General features: G+C 45.3%; 1 long non-coding RNA gene across 3 annotated transcripts; it reads left to right on the forward strand.

Moving 5' to 3' along the window:
* The first annotated feature begins 1,524 nt into the window (after nt 1-1,524).
* Nucleotides 1,525-21,760, forward strand: Rpl36a-ps18 (ribosomal protein L36A, pseudogene 18). Of its 3 annotated transcripts, XR_015625259.1 has the most exons (4): nt 1,548-1,821; nt 4,842-5,050; nt 9,285-9,535; nt 19,061-21,760. It is a non-coding gene; the product is annotated as a ribosomal protein L36A, pseudogene 18 (long non-coding RNA). The 3 variants fall into 3 exon arrangements; XR_015625258.1 differs by lacking the exon at nt 19,061-21,760 and having other exon boundaries at nt 1,543-1,821; nt 9,285-10,281; XR_015625260.1 differs by lacking the exons at nt 4,842-5,050; nt 19,061-21,760 and having other exon boundaries at nt 1,525-1,821; nt 9,285-10,281.
* Nucleotides 21,761-21,978: the final 218 nt, after the last annotated feature.

Raw genomic sequence — 21,978 nt, forward strand, 5'->3', positions numbered from 1 at the left:
AGTGAGTTTAAGGCAGCCTAGGCAATAGGAGACCCTATCTTTAAAAAAAAAAAAAGACAACAACATATCAGGGAAAAGAAGACTCTTACAGTCATCTTAACTGTCAGAAACATAGTTCTAAAGGTTCAGGATGTGACACAAACAATGGAGAAGGGACAGGCAGCAGGGCCAGCAGGAATAGAATGTCACGAAGATAGCAGTGAAAGTTCCTTCTCTCTCCTGAGAAGGAGCGACACAATCAGAACACTGATTACATCCCTAGCCCAGCCCCAAGGCCGGTGACGAGTTCTGTGTCCACCCTGTGGAGCAGTCAGCCAAAGGGAGGCGTCAAGGTGAGCAACTTCTCAGATGGTAGCGAGTTTGGGAACAGGAGGGACTCGGAAGGGATGGGCTCAAGAGCGTTTTAAGCAGTAAAAAATGGATTTGATAAAAAAAAAAAAATAAAAGCAACAAAATAGTATAAGTACGAAAGAAATAGGATATGCAGAAGCGACTCCGTGGTTTCAGATCTGCAAGAACGGAGGTATCTTCATGAGTGTGTGCGAAGAGCTAGCTTGGAATATGGCAACAACTGCTCTGTCTGTCTGTCCTTCTCCAGTATAACTGGAGCTGGAGGTGGACGACTGGGTGTATCCCTCCTCCATGCAAACGTCTGTGCAGCTCAGTGTCTGTTGTAAGCGCTTGCTTAGAAGCTACCGAAGAGGCCCTGTGGCTCAGACTCCATTAATAGAAACTTCTCGAGAGTCGTGGGGGAGAGTGAGTTGGAGGGGACTGTCCCAAGCTTCCTGCACAACTGGTCTCGTCTGTACCCATTCATGGGGCTTTGAAATAGACGTGGACAGATGGCCGCTCATCCAGAGCAGGACAACGAGGGTGAGCCGGGCGTAAGCCACAGAAAGAATGAACTATGTTTAGCCTAAATAACAGGAATGAGAGGAGGGTTGTGGTGTGGCACCTGTCCTCAAATATCTTAAGAGGCATCCCTTTAGAATGCTCTGGGTGGTTCCCTTGGCTGGGGAGTTTTTCTCAAGGTTATAGCAGATGGGATTGGAGAGAACTAGTTCTTGTGACCACACAGTCTTCCTAGTCTTCCTAAGAATGGCTTTGGGTCATTCGCCCTTCAGAGTGAACATGTGGCTTACGCTCTCTACAGAAGGAAGAGGACGTTGGAAGAGGCTAGGACTTTCCTCCCAGCAAACTCCTCCCTTCTCAGTTCCTGTTCTCCACACCCATTATTCGCTCTCTTCTCCACCCATAATAAAACTGAGGCTTTCCCACGCTGTTACCTCAGTGTCTCTTTAAGAGGCAGAACTGTCTAAACTCTTAAAGGGATGCTTTAGTACAGGCAAAGAAAATTTACAGCCCAAGGCAATAGAATCCTTGGTGTCATATCTCCTGTCAACTAATGAGGTGACTTTGGTCAAAATCTGAGCTCCAGTTTCTTCAAACAAGGGGATTTAAAATTCCTTCCTGGTTCTACGCTTCTGTGACCAAACATTCTAAGGTAGTTCGCTTTAAAAAAAAAAAAAGGAAGATATCCAAAACTTTCTTCTTTCAAGATCCTGCCCGCCGATGTGCCCGCCCACCACCCTCACTATCGATTGTTTGAAAGCCTCACTTCACTTCCCTCCCCATTATCTGGGTGATCTTTCTTCCTACTCCACTTGTCTAAATGCCACCCATCCTCCCAGTCTTAACGTAAAGTTCTCCTTTGAAGGCTAGTGTATTTGCTGTTTGTACACTGCCTGATTGGACAAGACTGAAGCATTTGTGGCAGGAAGCGGGTCCCTTGCTACATTCTCAGGACTGCCTTTATGCTTAGTAAGTATTGGTTAATTGCTGGCACAGCTGAGAGGCTCAATCTGTAGTGGCAGACCTGAGCAGCATCACAGTTGGTAAGCGTTCTGGGAGGTCAGCAGACAGCTACATTCTTCCTTCTCGGTCACATAGAAAAGATTGGCCTTGACGGTCCTCTATCCGGGTGAGTGTTTTAGGGCATAGTGCAGCACTCCAGAATAGTGGGAGAGATTCAGTTCTGTTTGACATACTTAATCTTGTCACCGGTCTGCAAATGCTCATTGGCAACGACCCTGTACCAGGCACACTGCTAAGTACTTTACATAAGTCACCTTGTTTGACACTCATCATAAATCCCATTACCTTGTTAATAGGAGGTTCCTACTGACAGATGGGGAAACAGACGCTCAGGGGAGTTAAATAACTGGTCCAGGGTCACTAGGAAAGAACAACGAAGCCAAGAAGAGTCAAACCCAGGCTTCCTGATGCTGGATGCTGAGTGCTAACCCAGGCCTCCAGCCATGCCTCCTAGAAGTACAGGCTTCTCCTTTCATCCTAGAAACCAGGAGAGACAGGTTAGAAGACATGTCATTGGAATATACAGGAACCATATAGACAAATGCAAGCTGTCGTGGAATGTCCCCGCCAGCGGGGACCCAGTTATTCAGGGTCCCGAAGAGGCTTTCTACCTGTGGGCCAAATGGGGGTGAAGAGAAGAAGGAGACCAAGCAAAAGTTCTGTTGTCAAGGTCTCGTTTATTGGGGTGAACGTTACAGCTTTTAAGGCTTTCAGGTAGGGGGAGTGTCCTTTGTGAAACACAGAGGAGGGGGAGATGAGGGTATAGGCAGTGATAGCTGGAGGCAAAGAGGTCAGGCGGTAGGCGATGAGGTCTGGTGGTGGAGACACTGGGTGTTGACTGAGGAGATAACTGGTATCTGCTCGAGCTGAGGCATCCCTTGAATGTTACCTTCCTATGCCGTAAATTCATGGGAGAGTCCTCTGTCCAACAATCTTAAGACTTATGGCAGTCATCTTAGGGGTGAATATCTGTGGCCAAACAGCCCAGAGTCACCTAGCCACTTTGAGCCATGCAGTCAAAAAGCGGCTAGGCCCAAATCCAATACGGCTCCCTACAGTGGAACACACAGCAGGCCATGGGAAGGGTCCCAAGATGTCATGTGCATTTGGTATTTCCTACGACAAGCTGAGGGGGGCCAATAAAGCAGAGCTCTCCATACCAAGGGCATGAAAAAGCCCACAGGGTAAACAGCTGTGGGAAGGACATGACTGACTTATAAATGCAGATAGAGAGACGACAGAGGAGTGAGACTGGGGTGTTTCACTGGGGCCCAAGAACAATAGGTACTGTATGATGGGGTGGCAGTAGGAGCCATTGAAAGATTCTAAGCAGAGAAGACTCATGTAGTAATCAGATGTTTGCATTAGAGAGATAAGTCAGTTTGTAATGTAAAGATTAAATGAAGGGGTGAGGTGGGGTGCACATGTCTCTAAACCAGCCTCCTTAGAAGGCAGAAGCAAGAGAAGGGTAAACTCAGAGCCAGCTTCATAAACAGACTCTGCCGAGAAAGAAAGGGAGGAATGTATAGCAGCCTCCTCCTTTCCTAACAGAACCCCCGGGGTTTGTTCAGAATTCTCTTCTTGTAACCATGGCCGTTAATAAGAATCTTCCGAGATATTCCGGAGAGGTTTTTCTCCCTCCTACGTGAAGCATGATGGAAGAAATGGCCATCCTATCTCTGACAACTTAGACTCTGAGTATCACACCGGGAAGGGATCCGGTCGACTAGCCGGAGGCTGAAGCTGCCACTTGGGGGAGTTTGAGACTAAGAGATGTAGAGGGTTCAGTGAAACCCGTGGTGTGGCCGATGTGCTTCTGCCCTGAAGCAGATCTTGGAAGGAAGCTGCTCTCTTTGATTTGCTGACTTGGTATTTTCTTCTGGGATTGCTGCTACTGGCAGACCGAGAGGGAAGGTTTGCTGTCACCAAACGAAGCTAGCTTTTGTCCTTTGGCTGCAGATATCTCCTCTTGGCTTCCCAGAGAGCTAGCCCCACCACTCTGGTCCTCCCTATTTGACCCATGAGGAGCACATGAACTTTCAACATACCATGAAACACCCTTCCCTCCCAGTTTCTAATTCTGTTGAACACCAGTAAGATTTGGATGGGGGCGGGGGAAGACCAGTGAATTTAGAGTGCCGAGTCCCCTGGGATTAAGGCTGATGTTCTGTTACCTGGGGACCTGCCTATGGCTACATACAGTGTAACTTTAATTTTTTTCAAAGTTTATTTTTAGTGATGGTTCTTAAATGCTTTAACCTCCCTTTTAGCCCACCGCCCACCACAGGTAGTGGAAAAGAAAGGATACAGGGGTGGGGGAATGGGGGGTGAGTGGACCTGTTTAGTAAGGTTCTTTGGCACAACCCCCATCTGTGCTGTCTGGAAATCAGCAGTTCAGTTCACAGGTCAGCTGTGGCAGCTCGATCCACTCGCAAACACTTCATGGATACACCAGCAGTCCAGTTTGATAGAGTCAGGATAGCAAACATGAATCAGCAGCACTGGCACTACCTAGAAGAGACAGCCAGGCCTCAGGCTCGGCACAAGTCAGGGATGTCAGGAGAAATTCTCAGCTGTGCCACTCTCAGCAAAGTGAAGATCAGTGAAGACTCGAGACCCACAAGCACTGTATAGCTAGCTCTATAAACAAGCCTATCTCAGCCTCCAACACTGTCAAGTCCTTTTCATATGCCCTCCAAAAATCATGTGTCTTCCATGTTCAGGTCTTGCCTCAGTTCAGGTCTTACCTCAGCATGTACGTATGCCTCAGCTGACATCACTCTTCCAACCGGCCCGAGTCCTTGGAAGTGTCAAGAAACTGCAGCACAACACCAGATGTTTTTTGGTGCATTTCTCTCTGTGGAGTCCCAACAAATGCAGCTCAACTATGCAAAGTAAGGTGAACCAGTACTTGCACTGTTAGAGAAGAATCCTTCATCATGTGTCCTTTCATGTGCTTGCTTCAGCAGGACATCCTCTCCCCTGTGTCTGCTTCAGCTAAACATCCCTTCACGTGTTTGGACCAGCAAAACACCATACAACTGACTTTCCAAAGAGCACTTAAGTTCCCACTTCACTACAGTCCTTGTGGAAACGTCCCAGCTCCCATAAAGAAATCCATCCCTCAAGCCTCTGCATTCCAGAAACTGCTCCCTGCCTTTCCTCCTTGTGTAATGTGAGGAAACCCTGCCTCCCACTCCTTCACTTATTCCTGGGCAACTAACTGTAGGCTCTGTGGTTGTCTAGAATCCCACTTTGAGTCTACTTCTCTTTTTGTGTTTGGATCCCAACAGGGTTTGTTCATTGCACTCATCTGGGGCACTAGAAAAGCAGATGCCAGAGCAAGATGTAATAAGTAAGCACAGAAAAACCACAAGCCCAAGAAGCCAAGGGGGCAGGGAACACTAGACAGGAGCATTCTAGACTATTGTACAACCCAGAAGAGGTTTGGTAAGATGGATGGGAAGTCTCAGGTCAAAGCCAGACACCAGAAGAGTCCTATAACTCTTAGGATAGGCTGCCTCATTCTTACTGGGTAGGACAGAGTATGGCCTCTATGAAAATCTCGTGCTGGACTCCAGAGCACATATCTTCCTCCCTGTGGGTGGCAGCTTATGAGGTACAATTTTTAGGGCTCCCACATTTATTACATCAACACTTTTTTTTATGTATGTGAGTACACTGTCCCTGTCCTCAGACACACCAGAAGAGAGCATCGGATCCCATTTCAGATGGTTGTGAACCACCGTGTGGTTGCTGGGATTTGAACTCAGGACCTCTGGAAGAGCAGTCAGTGCTCTTAACCGCTGAGCCATCTCTCTAGTCCACCAATACTTTTGGCGTTATCTTCAACTTTGCACCCAGGACTCTGTTTTCACCTTGCTATAACTATTTTCCCCAACAAGGGTTGTATTCAAGTTCAAAATGTGGCAAAGCACGGTGGTATACACTTTCAATCCCAGCATCTGGGAGTCAGAGGCAGGTGGATCTCTGTGAATTAAAGGCCAGTCTGGACTATAAAGTGAGATTCAGGCCAACGAGAGCTGCACGGTGAGGCCCTGTCTAAAAAGAGAGAATGGAAGGAAAACTCTTAAAAGACAGACAGCAAACTTGAGATTGTGCTTGATAGAAAAGTTCAGTATGTATTCTCAGTTAGATAGCTACATCAGCATACTCTGCTACAAAAATATTGGCTGGCTGTCTTGGCTAATGACACGATCTTGGTATTATTTATCACCTTACAAATTTATAACCCCGGTGTTCTGATGATTAGGCAAAGTCAAGACCTGCCCTTGTCAGCATGCCAGCAATTTATCTATTTCCAAGTCAGGCTCCTGTTAATCATATTCAAGGCTGGTGGGGGGAAATCAGTGTACTTTGTGCATGAGGAAAGCACCTTCAGAAGGACATGAGAATTTGAAGGCTTAGGATCAATACATTATTTCCCAGAAGAAGCTAAGTCCTAACTGAAGATTCCAAATGTGATGTTAGATCAAATAGACCTGGATACCCAGGAGGTTATTATCAGTACAGCAAGATGTAACCTCATGCCCTGTTTACACCACACAAGGACATTCTTTCAGACCGGATGTGCATTCTAGATGTATCCATGCATTAGGAAAGATGTTATAAATCGACTAAGCTCACTTTTCCACTGAGTAGATTTCTAACAAGCACTACCAACACTCGACTCCTCCTCCCCCATTTCCATGATTGACTGTCAGATCCACCCCTCCCCCTTTTCAGCCCAGCCAGTTCCAAGAACTTTCCAGATCATCTTGTTGTTTTCCATTAAGCCTTCACAGCAAATCCAGCAGTATTTTCAGCCCCTTGACTCCATTTTTGTCAGATGAGAGCCAGAAAAATCAAAGAACTAATTTTGGTTTTCACCAAATGTGCATAGAGCAAAAATAAAGTCTGGGGAGTAAGGAAGTCCCATGTTCTAAGAAGAAAAAGGTTAGATCCATTTTATGTGAGTGTTTTGCCTACATATGTGTCTGTGCATCATGTGCGTGCCTGGTAGTTTTGGAAGCTAAAAGGTGGCATTGGGTCTCCTGAGAGTGGAGCTATACACGGTTGTAAGCTATCATGGAAAGTAAGGAAGCCCTGTTTTCTTATGACAAAGTCTCTGACTTTTGGGTAGTACTGGGCATTTACTTGATTGATTGGTTGGTTGGAGGTGGGCGGGACTGGGGATTGAATGGGGAACAGGCTAAGCCTGCATTATGTTGTATGGAATAGCAGCTTTGAGGTTGTGCCTAACTTTGGATTACTCTGTTATTGAGTATGAGTTCCATGAATGAATGACTCTCAGGGATAGAGAAATGGCTTAGAGTAAGAGCACCTGATGCTCTTGGGGAAAACCTCCATTGATTCCCAGCTTCCCAGCAACCATTTTGGGAGGTCCCAACCACCTGTCACTCCGGTTCCAAGTGCCTTCTACAGGCCTCCTCAGACACCTGTACACACACACACACACACACACACACACACACACACACAGAGAGAGAGAGAGAGAGAGAGAGAGAGAGAGAGAGAGAGAGAAACAAAAGTAACTCTTAAAAAGAAGACTGACATCTTGTTCACATAAGTAAATACCTACTGTTTGCCAGCACACAAGGAGGCACAGAGAGAGAAATAATTTATTTGTGCAATAAATAATACCTGCAAATACACCCAATCATTTGAGAAACACCAGACACAAGTTTGTCAGGTTCGCCAGATTTAAGCTCCCCTTCACTTGGGACTATAAAGTAATGGACACTCCAAGGCCACAAAATGTGGCGGGTATGATTCATTTCTTGGTAACTCATCATGGGCTCCATTCAGAAAAATTGCTACTGTGAAAGACTCTTGTGTCTGTACCAACTTGACAGTAGATTTTCTTGCCTGTGACAGTCTACTTCACAGAGACCCTTAAAATGGCCCTGCCAGGCAGCCAGTATCTGCCACCTGTGCTTGAACAGCTCTTAGGCCTCATGTCCCTCAGACTTCTCATATGGTCTACTACAGACTTTCCCTTGTGCCTGCATTAGGTTTCTGCCCCAGTTTCAGAACAACCTTTGTGAGCTCTACAGCCTCCTTAACCACACACACACACACACACACACACACACACATACAGATACATACTCATGTGCATGCACACACACATAAATGCATGCCCACATACATGTGCCTTCATGCACACATGCACATGCATGTATACACACATGCATACATGCATGCAGGCACACATGCAGGCATACACATGCATATATGTACACATCCACACATGTACACATACACACATATACATGTATATACATACATGTGCATACATACCCACACAGTGTGTATGCATACGCACATGCATAGATACACACATGCATGCACACACATTCATGCATACACACATGCAGACACATACACACACATGTACAGGTACACACATGCATTTACACACACTTATATAAAGAGTAATGTGTGATCATAGAGTTAATAATGAAGATTAGGATATCAGAATCTGTGATGGTCAATGGCCCGCTACCAAGCAAAATTGGGAGTTATTTGGCAAATTGCAGTTAGCATAAGTGTTATAGCTTATGAATCTATTTTTATTCAATACATTCTGACATTGTAGAAAGACACAAATATCCATCTATGTTTCTGCAACATATGGCGTGCTCACAACATATTGATATGCATCCAGGCTGGACTTGAACTCTTGATCTTCCTGCTTCAGCCTTTTTACCAACATGTATGTAATAACTAGCTTTGGCCTGATAATGAATGGGTGTGTGTGTGTGTGTGTGTGTGTGTGTGTGTGTGTGTGTGTTGCTGGGAATTAACCTCAAGGCTTTACACATGTTAGGCAAGCATTGTACCACTGAGCTGCCTCCTCATGTAACATTAACACAAGGGTATCCTAAGGGTTTTGTGATTTTCTTCCTTTGGTCACCCAAACTGCTAGCTTCCTAAGCATCCAGTGATTTGACTGAGAGTGCTCTAATACCAGTCAGCAAAGGTAAGAGGACACATCAGTTAAGACTCTTGATTTCTGGGAATAAGAAACCCATCTGTCAACACTGGAGTCCAGCAATGAGAGTCTGTTGGAGGTGGATCTCAGGACTGTGGGAAAGTGAAGCTGGACCGTGGGGACAAGTCAGCTGAGGACTTGGTTCTAACCAGTAGGCCTCTTTCCATCTTTATAATTAAAACATTTATGGGGTGAGTCAAGCATGCTACGGTGTATGTGTGGATGTCAAAAGAGAACCTCCAGGAGTCCGTTCTCTCCTGCTCTGTGGCTTTAAGGGACAGTTCTCAGGATGTCAGGTTTGACAGTATGTGTTCCTCTTCTGAACCATCTCAACACCCCATCCTCTTTACACCTTGTGCCTGCTAATCTATGACTTTTATTCTCTTAACAGGATTCTTTGAAGACGCGATCCACATGACCATATCCGGAGGCCAGCCTACCCCACCAAAATGAAGTTATATATATATTTTTTTTAGTTCCTATTTGAATGGTTCTGAGAAATAACTGTGTTGGTCTGGTGGTCCTCACAAGTTCACCTTTGGATCACTCAATCATGTCTGCAAGGAGGACTTAGCATACCCGGCCAAATCAAGTGAGATCTCAAGACTGGAGGGGGAGGGACAGTCAGGATCAATGATCCAGGTATAGTCAAGGGGGGCATTTCTGTCATTTAGAGCCATTGAAAACACTTTCAAGGCATCGTTAGAAGTGGCAGCCAATGTAATTGTGAGAAGTAAAGTGAGCTGCTAAAAATGCCTTCAGGTTAAGTCTTTGTATTAAAGTCGGAGTCATATTTATCCAAGGAATGCAGAGCCTGGAGGCCAAATCTACTGACCAGGATACTTGGCCACAGTGTACTCAGAGGAGCTAAAAGCTCACAGGGACTTGGCTACTTCTTCACAATCAGGGTAGGCTCAGAATATTCAAGTGTGAAGAAGCATACAAAAGACTGTCCAGCCCCTTGCCCATCTCTCTGAGAACATTAGCTGCTGGGTGATAAAGCTATATTATCTTCTCCCTCACCTTTCCCAAGAATCTCCTGGCAAAGTTCAAACCTGATGCTTTGTGTTAACTCATTTCCATGACAACAAATTGGCCCTCTTTCTTGTCGCCTGGCCTTCATCACATGACAGGAAAGGGGCAACGAGCCTCGATGTATTTCTACATGAAGAGCAGGAATGTGTGCTAACAGGAAAAGTGTGTCTCATTAACTTTTATCAAGAGCCAGGGAGAACAAAACAAGAACCGGCAGGCTAGGTTGACATTTTCCTCCTAGATACCCAATTACAACTAATTCTTCCCCAAAGCATGGAAGCAAGCATAACGTATTCTAAAACATAATTAATCATAGGCAAAACTTCTTAGGGATTAAAATGATTCTTATGGAACATCTCTCATAATGACTTTGTCTTTTGGGTACAGACTGCCCCAGAGAATTTCCTAGAAAGCCTTAGTCCAGAGTTACGTGGAAAAGTTCCTTTTTTTTTTTCTCCTTTTTTTTTCTTTTTTGTCAGATGTGAAAAATCTGAGTTTTCATACTTTAGTGTTCATTTATATGAAAGAGACATTGACAATCTGAAAGTAACCTGGGGGGTGGGAGGTTGGGATGCTATCACTCCTACACACATAGCACATGTGTGAACCAACATGTCAATCCTACATCCATGTGCACACATATGAACCAACACATCAATCCTACACACCTGCACTTGTGTGAAGCAACACATCAATCCTACACACTTATGCACATGTGTGAACCAACATGTCAATCCTACATACATGTGCACATGTATGAACCAACACATCATTGGGAAATTTCTCAGTGACCCAGGGCTTCGGAAGCTGTGTGTCCCTTAATATCTGGATGTCAGTTAAGTCTTTGGTCACCCAAAGAAAAAGGTTATGCATAAAGCCAGTCTCATTTTAAAATAATAACCCATCACCTACCTACCCAGTTGGTAACTGCAGTAGGTTAAATGCTGGTCTCCAAAGATATTCCTGTGTCCTATTTCCTAGAACCTATGGCTATGATACTATCTCAAAGAAAGGGCTTTAAAGTCATAATTAACGATCTTGAGAGGTGGTCATCTGGATTATCCAGATTTGCCCTAAACACATCACTGACAAATATCCATGGAGGCCCGAGAGGCTGGCACAATGGGGCCAACAGTCAAGGAATGTCATAGCCCCTGGATGCTGTAAGAAGCAAAGCTCGCACGGAGCCTCTTCTGGAGCCATGGAGGACTTGCCAGAAACTGTGAGCCTTTATTTATGTTATCTTAAGCAGCCGAGTTTGTGGTTATTTATTGTGATTTCTCCAGGAAACAAATATTGTACCCCTCCCAGAAGATGAAGCCAGGAGACCCAAAGGTTTTATTATTCAGTGAGGTTGGTATCTAAACACCTACTCTACAGGAACTGATTTTTTTTTTATTAACTTGAGTATTTCTTATTTACATTTTGAATGTTATTCCCTTTCCCGGTTTCCGGGCAAACATCCCCCTAATCCCTCCCCCTCCCCTTCTTTTTGGGTGTTCCCCTCCCCACCCTCCCCCCATTGCCCCCTCACCCCAACAATCTAGTTCACTGGGGGTTCAGTCTTAGCAGGACCCAGGGCTTCCCCTTCCACTGGTGATCTTACTAGGATATTCATTGCTACCTATGAGGTCAGAGTCCAGGGTCAGTCCATGTATAGTCTTTAGGTAGTGGCTTAGTCCCTGGAAGCTCTAGTTGCTTGGCATTGTTGTTCATAAGGGGTCTCAAGCTCCTTCAAGCTCTTCCAGTTCTTTCTCTGATTCCTTCAACGGGGGTCCTATTCTCAGGAACTGATTTTTACATAGAGACAACGCTACATCTGTCGCTGGCCCGCATGCGCTATGCATTCCAGCTAAAGGCTGCTCCATCAATCTGCTGGTGGGCGTGAAGCTCCCGACTTGGGGGGAGCACACAGCACCAAGGAGAATGAAGCCATGGAGTTCTAAGGGGTTTGTGGTAGCAGGTCAGCCTAGCCTGTTCAGACCAACAGACATTCTCGTGTGGTCTTTTTACTGACCTCACAAAGAAGGCAAAGACCTAAAAACAAAGAGACTCAGAAATTCATTTCATCGCCCAAGGGCACAGCGGTTGAAAGACAGCCCTGGGAACAGACACCTTGAATGCCAGGGGGGAATGATAACCTTTGCGAGTCAAGACGATATATAAAAACAGGCTCCAGAAATCAGTGCAGAATGGACAGTGGTAGGGAAGAAGGAAGGTAGGGGAGTATAAGAGGTTATGAAATGGAGAGACATCACAGAAGAACCGGGTGTACCCTTCTGAGCCGAATACCACGATGAAAGCTAAGAAGCTGTGGTAAGAAAGGACAGGGCACAACCTTGAGACAGCTTTGACTATGAAACAAGAAGAAAAGAGCAACATTGGGAATCTTGCCATCCCCCCAGAAAATTCTCCGAAGGTTCTAGAGCCAATCGGACAGATGTACTTTGAATCCCGCTTGCCAAGCCACAGCATCCCCCATCCCCTCCAGGAGGGGATCTCATTACACTCTCCCTTGGTTCTTGAATGAATTAAATGCTGTAAGGCAAATGCGTGTGAAGCTTCCTATGGAGTCTTTAACAATCTAATAGAATCCGGGATCTTGAAGTAGGATCATTTCGATTTAGACGAGTTTCCCACATGTGCCCAGCACACTAATGGCTCGTCCAGCCCTGGCCACAGCTGTTCTTTATTTCTAAACTTACCTCAGGCCCAAATTTTGGGTCTTGACATTTTGTGAATGAATTCAGAAATCCAGGTGACGTCTTTGCCCTAAGAATTGTTTACAGGTCTTTAGACATTTGGACACTGTTCACAGAGGAAAATCTTACCACCATCAACCTTCACGGGGACAGAAAGAACACTCAGTCAAGATGGTTCGGCGTTTTCCTCACAATGATGAGTTTAATCCTAGAAGGGTATTGTATTTCCTAAGAAATAATTCTTTGCATGTTATGTAGATGTGCATTGATTCAATATTACTTGTCAAAAGGCTGTCGTTTATCATCTGTAAAGAAGCATAGCAAAAAGAGAAGGCTCTCTTCACACGCCAAGCTTCAACTTCTCTCCTTGACGCCTTTAGTCCTGGGCCTTCAACTGCCCTGAGTCTGCACCTTATCCTGGCCTCTCTCTGTGCCAAGCCTCAGCTGCTTTTTTGGACCCCTTCATGCCTTCAAACCAGTACTGGCAAGTTCAGCTGGTGTCACAAGGTCCAACCCTAGCTTCTGACTGTGGACTCAGAAAACACTTCCCAGCTTTCACCTCAGTGATGCTGGTTTCTTCTTTTTTTTTTTTTCTTTTTTTTCGGGGCTGGGGATCGAACCCAGGACCTTGCGCTTCCTAGGCAAGGGCTCTACCACTGAGCCAAATCCCCAACCCCGCTGGTTTCTTCTTAATCACTGCTAACTTCTTAGCTCCAGCTGACCAGCATCTATTGTCCCAGTAGACAAAGGTTTCATTTCATTGGTTCCAGTCTCTTGTTAATCACAACTGATTCTTCAGCCCCAGCTAACTAGAACCACAGATTTTTAACTCAAAATACACAACAGCTGGGATAGTCTTCGCTCTCTAAACTTCCCTTTGGATATTCACAAACCAGGCCTCCCTTGCCCACATTTCTCTCAAGGACTCTTATTGTTAAAGCTCACATAGAATGGCTCACCCAGCTTTGAACAGCCAATGGCTTTTCCAGCCAAAAGTTCCAAAGCCCTTCCACAGTCCTCTCCAAGGCATGGTCAGGACTGCCACAGCAATACCCCACAACCCTGTCCTAGTCAGTGTCACCATGGCTGTGACAAAAGACCATGGCCAAAAGGAAGTTGAGGAGGAAAGGGTTTACCTGACTCACACTTCCACATCAGAGTTTTATCTCTGAGGGAAGTCAGAGCAGGAACCTGCAGGCAGGAGCTTCACACAGAGGCCTTGAGGGGGTGATGCTGGCTAGCTCATCATGGCTCTCTCAGCCTGCTTTCTTATAGAACCCAGGACCGCCAGCCCAGTGTTGGTACAAACCCACAATGGGCTGGATCCTCCCCCATCAATCACTAATCAAGAAAATTCTCTACAGGTGGGTCTTATGGGGGTGTCTTCTCAGTCGAGGTTCCCTCCTCTCAGATGACTCTAGCTTGTGTCAAGTTGACGAAAAAACAAAACAAAACAAACTAGCCAGCCACATTGGCCAAGCATTGGGCTTCCTTACTTGTACATAACAGGCAACAGATCTCCCTAAAGAAATTGTTATTCTGGTGGAGAAATGTAGCTAATTAATAACAAGACATCGTTGCAACGTGTAAGGCAGCAAAGGAGCTTCATGAGGAAAGTTGAGGGAGGCCTGGAGGAGAGAGTGCACGGGGTCAGTGCGGAGTGTGGGCTGTGGGTCCACATAAAGGGTGATGGTGGGATAAAGGGGTGCTTTCTGACGGAGACTTAGCACATACAAAGACGTCAGCATTGTTGAGGAGGGAGCTCCTTGCTGTCACCCTTAGCCCGAAGAGTTCTCTCCATCTTTTAGGGACTCAACTCATACCACATCCTTGAATTTGATATAGAAAGGAATTTTGGGACGAGCCAGTATGAAGCAGAGATAGAGTGCATGGGATGCCTTTTTTTTTTTAAAGTATAGATTTTTGGGAGATCTTATTTTCATTCCATGCATACAGGTGTTTTTCTTGCATTTATATCTGTGCACCGCATGTGTGCCTGGTGCATGAGAACTCCAACTGGGGGCATCAGTTCCCCTGGGGCTGGTTGTGAGCCATCGTGTGGGTGCTTAGAATTCAACCCAGATCCTCTGGTAGAGCAGACAGTGCTCTCGAACACTCAGCTGTTCTCTGGCCTAGTATATATTTTTAAACATGGGGGTTAAAAAAGACGTAACCCAGAACACAAGTGGGGGCATCTCAAAGAGAGAGTCCTACTTTACTGTCTTGAAATTGCCTTAGAAATACCTTTTGTGGGTCTTAAAGCTAGTATCTTTAAAGGCTTACTAAGGAAACTTACGTGAAATTACAGCGTGGGTCCCAAGGGCGCCAAACAGGATTACAGCTGATAAGGTTAAAGTCTGGATGCCGAGGACACAGGCATTAGGATGTTCTTACTGTAAGCAAAGCTAACAACAATCTTGACTGAGGTTCCCAGAAATTATCTTGACAAGGAATGAGGTCATATATGTGCAGGTCTAAAGCTTGGTCCAGGGCTATTCTAATAGAAAACATCTCTGTACAAGAGATATTATCTGTGCCTTGGCAAGCCTCAGAGCAAATGATGTTAACTGTGCTAGATGTGTGAAAACGCATGTCTACCTCCGAAGGACCTAGGGCTAGACGAAGATAGAATTTAAGTAGGTGTTTTCCCACCAACTCAGAGACAGCTCCCCGATTTTCACCCAAGTCCTCGTGGTGACAATTTTCCTTTGTTTGATTCATCCCACAAACAGAAGCCTTGGGCAGAGTTTCTAGGTGTACTTAATGACCCTCCTGTTCCCTGAACTGGTTAGAATAGCTGGAGGCATTAAATACCACACCGTCAGAGGAACTTCAGTGAATCACCATGTAGCCGGGAAGGTTAGGAACTGATGAGGAATTTGAATGCCGTGTGATGTGGTAGATAACTCCCTAATAGCTACAGAGCTGTCAGTGGGCGCCTACTCCTTCCTAGCCTCAAGCCCAATGTTCTGTGACTCACAGACTTAGCCATTCGTGTACTGTGTGACTTACAACCTGCTGGCTCAAGCCACAGCCCTAGGCCCAGGAGCTCCCCCTTGGCTTTGAAGGGCAGGGCTTCCCCTCTGGGAGGGCCAGACCTGAATTACATCTGTGAGGCTGGGGTTCCAATCCCAGAGTCATTTTCTGTTAGTGTCTGAAGAGATTCTGGGCTAGCCCAAGCATGGCCAGCCTGGCTCCAGCAGGCTTTGCCCTTCTCCCCCATTTCCTCTGCCTTACTAAAAACTACTAGATTACATTCCTAAAGCTGGCCATCAAGATCAAGTCCATATTTGGCCACTTCCTCCTCCTGAGGGTGACAGCCAAGGTCCAAGGTCCAGCTATTCAAGTATCCAAGTCCAGCAATCAAAAGTCCCCTTTGGCTCACCTAATGCCCAAATTAACATGCCCAATTAAAATTAAACACCTCCTCCTAACATGGGGCTTCCCCTTCTACCTTTATAAACTGTCATTATCCTATGGGCCAAGTCTGTCTCCTCTCTATCCCAAGGCAGCCCTCTGTAACCCAGGGATAAATACCCCATCCTCCTCCTGTCCCCTTCCCCTTCTCCCTCACCCTCAATCTCCTGTCTTTGTCTCTCATTCCCTGCCCTCTGTCCTTCTGGAGTAAATGAGTGTCCTTTGTGCTGAGGACTTGGTCTTGGGGGTCCTGATCCCATACTGTTCCTTTTATCGTTTCCACCAACATCTTCGCTGTAAAATCAGAATGATTGGAGTCAGAACCGCCTAGCTCACTCGCTCTAAAAACATGTGAAGAGATGCGTGCTGGATAATCTGTAACCGTTATAAGCTTAAATTCCCAGAGAAGAAGAAAAGCTGAACGTCTGTTGAAGATTCTACAAGGCCAAAGGACTCAACTCTGTGCTTACAAGGAGTTAAATGTCTTAGACCAGAGACATATTCTCTGGGGCTATTTTTAAGACTCTTTGAAAGCCATCTCTTGCTCACCTCGGTGTCCAGCTGATAGTAACTAGGATGGTGTCATTTCTTTATTTCCAGCTGAGATCTTTATAGTGCAAAGCCCAGGGGTATTCCAAGCCATCATTTTAATCCTCTAAACATGTGTTCCTTGAGATAAGCATGTCAAAAGATGTCTACAATCTTTTAAGCTAACTTTAAACTAAGCACACTCAGACATGGGACAAGCGGTGTTTGAGTATCTACAGTCTCCCTTGAGCGTTCTCTCCAGCCTGCCTTTGTTCCAGGAAGGCAGAACTTAGATATACCCTCTGTGTTTCTTGACTGCTGCTGGTAACAAACCTTTCTCTACTCTGGGATGTTTTGGCTGGGCTTGGTTTGGCTTTGCACTAACGGCAATGCGACCCACTGAGCCCAGGTCCAGGAGGACGGCTTTAAAAGGCAGAACTAAGAACCCTGAAACAGAGGAAGAGTTAGGAAGAGCTAATCCTTCACCTTGAGCCCCAGTACACGCCTAACATTTCCCAATTGGACCGAGAAGATCTAACACTTGCCAGTTGGAACTCAATGTTGCTAAGGACCAGCTTCTTGTTTTCCTGTTTTGGGGACAGAAATATCTATTTTGGCTAGCCCATGACTGTCGCTGTGTGTGTTGGGGGAGGGAAGAAGACAGCTTTTACTCTAGTTGATGGATCTTTAAGTAGAAGTCTATTTACGGAGCTACCACAAAATACCCCATGGTTACCAGGTCTTCGTGCAGATGGCAATTTTGTAAGGTAAGATGACATGTCGCAGGGTATCACTTGCAGGAACTTGGAAAAGGGATTGTATATATTTATATATTTATTACATATTCAAACTGCAAGGGGTGGGGGGGTATGTGTGTGTGTGTGTGTGGTTTTTTTTTTTTAGTGGTTTTGTTTTTTGTTGTAAAATGTGATGGCTTAAAAATATCCACTTTATTTTTATTTATTCTTTTTTTTATTTTTTAATTTTTTTAGTTTCTTTGGGCTTCAAGAGATAGGACCAGAAGCACCTTGCCTTGAATGTGGGATGACCTAGTGCCTTCTTTCTGATAAACAGAAAGAAGAAGAAGAAAGAACAGGGGTGGGTACTGCTAAATAGTGTGACTGTCCACATGTTTCTATGAAGCAGAGCTTTCTTTCTGAGCAGTGGGAACTGACGTGCCCTCTAAAGACCAAGTATCAGCCTGTGGTACAGCTGAGTCAGTAGAACGCTTCCCCTGAATGCACAAAGCTCTGGGTCTAACCCCAGCCCTGCAACAGACTGGGCATTGTAGTGGGAGCCCATGATTCCAGCACTTGGGAAGTAGGGGCAGGAGGATCAGACGTTCAATATAGAAAATAATTTGTTCCTCACATCCCAGTAGAGCTTTGAGCCCCCCTTAGGGGAGACATTGACTTCTTTTTTGTGGTTTGGTTGCACTTTGTTTTCGTTTTTTGAGACAGGATTTCCTCTGCGTAGCCTTGACTGCGCTGGAACTCACTCTGTAGACCAGGCTGGCCTCGAACTCATAAATCTCTCTGCCTCTGCCTTCTGAGTGCTAAGATAAAAGGTGTGCACAGCCACCTGCCCAGCGAGAGCAATTGATATCTATTCAAAGGAAAGTAAACTCTTTCTTACCTTCCCTAAGGCTACATACTCATATTCCTGGACAGAGTACTTCCTAGTTTCCCTAGAGACTATTTTATGTTGATTCCTTTCTTTGGTGGGTACTAGGGTAAAAGTTCCAGCTATAACATGAGCTTTGAATTAGCAACTTCAGAATCCCCGTCTTGTAGAACAGACTTTCTCTTCTGCTCATGTCCTTCCTAGACATCAATGGGATACAAGAAACAGCTACTGAAATAAATAGTCTCCATCTTAGTTAGGGTTTTCCTGCTGTGAACAGACACCATGACCAATGCAAGTCTTATAAAAGACAACATTTAATTGGGGCTGGCTTACAGGTTCAGAGGTTCAGTCCAGTATCATCAAGGTAGGGACGTGGTGGCATCCAGGCAGGCATGGTGCAGGAGAAGCTGAGAGTTCTATGTCTTTATCTGGAGGCTGCTACTGGAAGACTGACTTCCAGGCAGCTAGGGTGAGGGTCTTAAGTCCATGCCCACAGTTACACACCTACTCCAACAAGGCCACACCTCCTAATAGTGCCACTCCCTAGGTCAAGTATGTACAAACCAGCACAGTCTCTAACCAAGGTCTCTGGCTCAGAAACCTTACACTTACTATAAGCTAAATATAAAAAGTAAGCTGTTTAGTAATTCAGTGGTAGACTAGCTTCTTAACATTATGAGACCCTGAGTTCAATTCCCAACACTGAAAAAGAAATAATGAAAGAGTGTGTGTGTGTGTGTGTGTGTGAGAGAGAGAGAGAGAGAGAGAGAGAGAGAGAGAGAGAGAGAGAGCGCCTTATTAGCTAATTTAGAGATTAAATCATACAATGAAATGACTTCCTTGTCTCTCTTTCTTTTAGGCTATACCAGGCCAGCTGCCATGTTGGAGACATACCAAAGTGAAAAAGAAAGATGATTCCGGCCAATGGCTGAAAAGACAACTAGACCTATTGCCATCAGCAACGGTAGAGAGCTCAGAAGGGGACCCACACTCTCAGTCAATCCTTCAGATGACTGAAGTAGGACAGATGACATTTTTTTTGGCTGAAAAGGTATGAGACACCCTGGTCCAGAATCACCTAGTAAATTGCTTCTGGATTCCTGGCCCAGAGCAATTGTGAGGTAATGAGTGTTTCTTTGAGGCACCAAGTTTTAGAGTAATTCTTATTTGGCCAAAGATAGCTGAGATAGTTAGCCAGAGTTAATTCCTATTGCTTGCAGCTAGAAGAACTCTGAATAAGTATGTCAGTCACTAGAGACCTCAACACACAAGAGCAGTTAGTATGGTCTTATAAGAAATCAACACTTACCTTGTATTGCTCCCAATGGTGCACCTAGAACTAATGGGAAGAAGGCAGAGTTCAGCTTAATAACTCCAGCAATTAGAACTTGAAACAAGAGAACAGTTTGCTCAGCCAACTAATGATCTCTCTGCTTGAAAAAATTCTAGTAGAGGAGAGGGTCTGTGAATATTCAAGAACAAATTCTTGTGTGGGGAGAGATCTAGAACTAACCAATCTCCTGGACCCCCCCAGCCTTGAGATTCAGTTACTTTACAACTCACCGTGCCTTAAGGATGCTTGCTTAGAGCTGTCAAACCCAACCTCTCCCGTTTCTCAGGGCAACCAGCCCAAAGGTGATGTCAGCTGAGAAGGTCGCTGAGACAAGGGGAAATAGATCAGGGGGATTTATGAAGGGACAGACTACAGTACCAAGGCTGACCGAAACTTCTATATCAAATGAGAAGGCCTTAAAGCTTCCGGTAAGATGCTGCTTCAAAAATGACCATCTTCAGGTTAAAGAGAGTCAGTGAAATGGATCGTATAATCGATTAACAACAAGCTTGGGGAAATTGAAAAAAAGAATCCTTAAAACAGGCTACAGAGTTCTGGCAGGTCAATCTTTACAGATGAATGGGAGCCAGGGGTCTCAAACTGGGACAGTCAGAGTGACTGGAGCATAGAGTGACTAAACTATAAGCCGGAACCTTGGCTGTGGCTAGAGTTGAACTATAATCTGAATTCTGCAGAAGTTAAATTAAACTATTATGGCAATTTCAGGGGAGTATAGAACAACCCATATTGGGGGAGCACTCGGCTCCCCAAATGGGAAAACTTGACCTCCATTGGAAAATATGAACATATTGACTGCCAGGGTCTGTCTCTCAATGCAAAGTCAAAAGATTACAGCACAAAAGCAGTGCCAACAGCCAGGACAAGGAAGGACTCCTATAACCCATTCCAGCATTCAAGTAGCTGAGATAGGAAATATCTACCATGTAATCCACTAATAAGAGTAACTATTGTAGATACGCGTGCGCTGGAAACAGACTGAGAGGAAATGGCCGAGGTCTGCAGTGTCCTGGCTTGGCGTGCCCCTCCCCCCATCCCTCCTCCACCCCAATTCCATCCTCCCAACAAGGATGCTCTACTCATATTGTAAAGGAGCCAATTTTTACTTCAGCAAAATGTTTGGAGCCTCCAGCTGTGGCTGCGTTGGGATAACAGAGGTCAGCCAGCATGTTTCACGTTTGTATAATAAGGAGATGGGTTGATAACGAAGACCAAAAGGCCAAGACATCTGGAGCCACGGGATGCACCACGCAAGAGGTCAGGGAAACTCAGAAAGGTAAAAATGACCTCCCCCTATGCCCGAAACTGAGGCAGAAGGAGCACTCCCAGCCATCTTCGGGTCATCTACTGATGATGCATGCTCACGATGTGTTGTGAGCTTTTAAGGTCCCAAATTGAGGGAGAAAACCATGAGAAGGTGTTTAAGGGCAGAGAGCAGGCTCAATCTATCAATGTATGAGTTTATGTCTTCCAGTTTATGACATCACTTAGTCGACAATGGTCCGGGTCTTAAGCTCCACGTAAGCTCCAAATCCCACAATTTGCAAGGCCTCCAGTAAACCTCTTATATAGACTCACTACTCTCAATGTCACGGCAGAAGGACCGTGTTTAACACGGGAGAAGGCCCTTGGTGCTATTAATAAAAACATGCAGAATTAAAGTCATCAAACATAAATGAGAGATCAATACCACTCCCTTCTCTGTGAGGCTCAGGGATCACTGAGGAAGAGTGGGCGGAGAGACTGTACTAGCCAGAGGCAGTTGGCTGAAACAGTATTTGGGAGGCGTGAGAGGTCCGTTACACACACGGACTTGCAGCAGCTATGAGACCATCCACAAGAGCCATCCAAATCAAGCCAGACAAGACCTCAGCACAAATGTGGAAGAGAGTCACCAAGTTCCACCACTAGCGGCTGTGGGCAGAAGGGTCAGTTTGCTTCAAAGATGAGGCTCCTAAAGTAACTGTCCGCGCTCCAGTAGATGGCACTGCACTCTTGCGCATAAAACACAGAAGACACCAAGTAGGGGCTAGAGAGATGGCTCAGCGGTTAAGAGCACAGCTACGCTTCCAGAGGTCCTGAGTTCAATTCCCAGTAACCACATGGTGGCTCACAACCATCTGTAATGGGATCTGATGCCCTCTTCTGGTGTGTCTGAAGACAGTGACAGTGTACTTACATATATAAAATAAAATAAATTTAAAAAAAAAGAAGATACCAAGTAAGTTTGGTGGTTTAAACAAACAAACAAACAAACACAAAAGCAAATTGAGAGGAAATAGTGTGGGGGTGGGGAATGGGGTGGGAGTGGATGTGATCATTTACTCTTAAGAGTTTATTTTTATTATTTTAGGTTATGTGATGTATGTGCATGGAGGCATATGTACATGAATTTGGATGCCCAGGGAGGCCAGAGATGGCAGATC

Source organism: Rattus norvegicus, chromosome 7, assembly GCF_021556685.1.
Source record: "Rattus norvegicus strain SHRSP/BbbUtx chromosome 7, alternate assembly SHRSP_T2T, whole genome shotgun sequence".
Lineage (NCBI taxonomy): Eukaryota > Metazoa > Chordata > Mammalia > Rodentia > Muridae > Rattus > Rattus norvegicus.